Source organism: Cupressus sempervirens, chromosome 9 (assembly GCF_028749045.1).
Source record: "Cupressus sempervirens isolate cs-2001-9-10 chromosome 9, ASM2874904v1, whole genome shotgun sequence".
Lineage (NCBI taxonomy): Eukaryota > Viridiplantae > Streptophyta > Pinopsida > Cupressales > Cupressaceae > Cupressus > Cupressus sempervirens.
In genome coordinates, this window is record NC_143126.1 from 263,401,122 (window position 1) to 263,405,161 (window position 4,040).

General features: G+C 33.0%; 1 pseudogene; it reads left to right on the plus strand.

Moving 5' to 3' along the window:
* The first annotated feature begins 731 nt into the window (after positions 1–731).
* LOC149538463 (serine/threonine-protein kinase D6PKL3 pseudogene) lies at positions 732–2,883 on the plus strand (annotated as a pseudogene).
* The last annotated feature ends 1,157 nt before the right edge of the window (positions 2,884–4,040 follow it).

Here is a 4,040-nt window from a genome sequence, read left to right on the forward strand (position 1 = left end):
TTTTAATTTATATAGATCCTTTGCTATGCAGGATGTTCATCACTTCATAAAATGTATATGTCACCTTTACTCTCTCTCTTAGATCATTTTAAAACACTTTTACATTCATAAAGCTTAATATTTTGAGGTCCCTTTATATTTTTTTTATTCTAAGTATGTATATTGTTATCTTAGAGATTGCCTTTGGTATGCTACTTTTGATTTCATTAATAAATATATAGAGAATAAATATTGTTGAACTATCTCCATAATATAATATGTAAAATATATAATTTTCAATATAAGATCTTATCTTTATGATAGGGACCTTGCATAACTTACCAACATCATTATGTTGAGAACCAATACAACAACTTTTCAAGTAATTAAGTTTATTTATATTAAATTAAAAGCATAATGAATTTATTACATCTTTGTCTATTGTCTAAATTTTAGAGTGAATGTGTTACTTAAGCACAGCTTTGTGATGTTATGTATTAGTAATTGTTCTTCAAAAGTTAAGACATACCAAACATCTCTTCGCAAATACTCTTTTAATGTGGAAGATGTTTATATAAAGACTAAGGGCTTTAAAACTTGGGCCTTGTCTGACTTCCAATTAATTTTAGAACTTCACACTCGGACGACTCGATTAAGTGTACACACTATTTCGATTAAGGTATATAAATTTAAGACTCAAGGTTCAAAACATAAAATTTCAAAGTGTATTAATTTTAGAGCGAGGGCTAGCAATGGCGACATCTGATCAACATGTGAAATCATCATTTGAGAAGGTAGTGGCAGAGATAATCCTCAAGATCAAACTATTTCACTGTAAAAGTACAGTTGAAAAGCCCCCGGAGAAGGAAAATCTCCCCACTTGTAATGATCAATCTGCTTCTTATGAAACTGAAGTAGAAAATGCAAGTAAATTATATGAGATCAGAGATTGCTACCATGGCAGCACCAGTGACAACAGTCGCAGCAAATGCCATCACACGTGCAACTCTCCACACTGGGACGCCATCGATTCAATCAAGAAGCGCGATGGGAATTTACAACTTTCCCACTTCAGAAAGATGAAGAAAATTGGTGGTGGCGGCGGAGGAAATGTGTTTCTTGCTGAGTTGAGAGGCACAAAAACATATTTTGCAGTGAAAGTTGAGGAGATTGGCGATGGTAATGTGAGAGGGGTGAAGAATGAGATACAGCTGCTACAAATGCTGGATCATCCGCTTCTCCCCACTTTGTACTTCCATTGCGAAAAGGCGGGGAAATCTTATTTTGTAACGGAGTATTGCCCGGCTGGAGATTTGAATTCACTTCGGTTGAAACACAAAGAAGGTTTCTTTCCCGAACAAATTGCCAAGTACATCACTATCACTATCTCTTTTAAGTATAGATGTAATTACTTGGATATCTATCATCTATAATGGTCCATTTTCGGTTGGTGGATTTGAAGATGTCTTGAATTAGGGTTTTGAAACTTCGGTTTTAGAATATGACTCTTGAATTCAGGGTTTTGTAACATGGGTTTTTGGATATGACTATGTTTTGAATTTAGGGTTTTCTGAGTTTGTGGATATGAAGATGTTTTGAGTTGGGGTTTTGTACACTATTTCTTGAATTAGGGTTTTGTAACATCGGTTTTTTCATATGACTGTGTTTTAAATGTAGGGTTTTCTGAGTTTGTAGATATGAGGATGTCTTGGTTGGGGTTCTCTAATTTCACTTCTTGGATATGGCGATGCTTTGAATTAGGGTTTTGTGACTGTTTTAGGTTTTACTGTGAGAAGTACATTATTATCTCTTTATTTGATTCAACAAGAATTATTTTAGGTACCTGAAATATCTATCTAAGACGAAGATTTCTTGAATTAAGTTTTTATTAGTTTGTTGATACGATTGCGAGACAGTTATTTGATTTAACAAGAATTGGTATAAATGATAGAAATATCTATGTTAACAAATGGCCCATCTTCAGTACTCATTGCACAACAAGCTATCTTGAATTACAGTCTAGGGTTTTGCGACTTGTGAGGAGATTCTATATCAGTTAAACACCCATAAATCCCTGTAAATAGTAGATACCTGATATAGATCTATGTGTGATAATAAATTGGCTTCTTTGTATCTAACATAAGGTTTTGTGACTGATGTAGGTTTTATTGTGCGGAGATTCTATTAGCACTAGAATACCTTCATTCGCTGGGAATAGTGTACAGAGACCTAAAGCCAGAGAATGTGCTTGTGAGAGAAGATGGTCACCTTATGCTCACAGACTTCGATCTGTCTCAATCATTTCATGTGAGGGCTAAGCTTGAGAGCTCTTGTAGCCACAAGAAGAAGAGTGCTGACACAATTGATTTAAGGCCGTGCAAGAAATGCTCCAGGCCCCGGTTTGTTCCACATTTCCTAAGCAAAGGAGAAGAAAGAAAGAAGCATGGAATTGACTTCATTGCAGAGCCGTGGAGAGGGCGTTCAAATTCAATAGTGGGAACAAGGGAGTATTTGGCACCTGAGATAGTTGAAGAAAAGGGACATGGAAATGCAGTGGACTGGTGGACGTTGGGAGTGTTTTTATATGAGCTTCTCTATGGCAGCACTCCTTTCATTGGGTGGGACACAGTTGATACCATCAGTAATATAATTGATGGAGACTTGTGTTTTCCTCCACTTCCTCGTGTAAGCCAGGAGGCCAAGGATTTAATAAGAGCTTTGTTGGTTAAAGAGCCTGACAAACGCATTGGTCGTAAACGTGGAGCAACTGAGATAAAGAAGCATGCATTCTTCCAAGACATCAAATGGCCCCTTTTGTTATCCAGACCTCCTCCGACCTTACCAAAGCTTCACATCAAGCCTTTGACGTCTGCTGAACTTCAAGTGCTAGAAGAGGCTTGGTGAGAGATGGTATTATAGTTAGTCTATTAAAAAAAGACATAGCTATTAAAGCAGTATCAATGAATACAGAAAGGGAGGGCGATGCCCTCCTACAAACTGTACAAGACCAAGTTTCAAAAAATTCAAAATATCATGATTTTTTTTTTAAATTTCAACATCTGATCTTCATTATGTGATCTTCATTATGTGCATAACTTGTAGTTGAAAAAAAATCACTATATTTTTGTGAATTGGAAAAAAAGAAATTGACTTTGTTTTATTTTAGAGCATCTGGTGAGATGGCTTACTTGATTTCTAGATTTCTTGTGTATGTTTGTTATTAATAAATACAAATACAATCATTTGATTTCAATAAAACCTTAGGATCATACTAATACACGTAACAGAATTAATGCAAATAACAGCAGACTAAATATCACTAGCAACATTGACAAGTAATTAAATTATATTGATGGTTAAGTAGAAATTAATGACATCTACTTCTAAGTAGAAATTAATACATCTAATTCAAACAAATCTACAAACCTCATTTGATTTGTATTCTAACTTTTTATTATAAATGCAATAATAATGTTTTTAATTTAATTTTGATTATAAGATAATAATATTTCTAAACAAGATTTATGTCAATTAGCAAATTCATAAGATATAAGAAATCTTCAATTCAAAATTAATTTGAAAATCATTTTTGTCCAACTAGTGAATTAACATGAACCAATCAAAATTGTTTATTTTAATGATTTTAATTGAAAGTTTTCAATGTTGTGCAATAGAAATGTTATTTATTTTAAATTCAATTGACTCATAAAAATGGTGTTATAGGGACGTTTTTTTTCCACTCCATGTTGCACAATTCACACAAGAGATATCAAGGTTTTATCCAAAGGAAATCACAATTTAACTTTGTATTCATATCTATAATATATTTAGAATTTTTTTAATAGTGTTTTAGATTATATTAGATTTTTAATATGTGGGTTAAGGTTTCATTTGGTACAATAATATTCAAATATGGTTAGGGTGAGTGTTTAAATTAGCTTATTATTCAATTAGTGCTTGAACTTAGGGTTATTGCTTAATTATTTTAATGAATATTATTTCATATTATAGTTACTCATTCCTGATTAACAAATATCTTCAATTAGTGTTGTGTTTTTTTT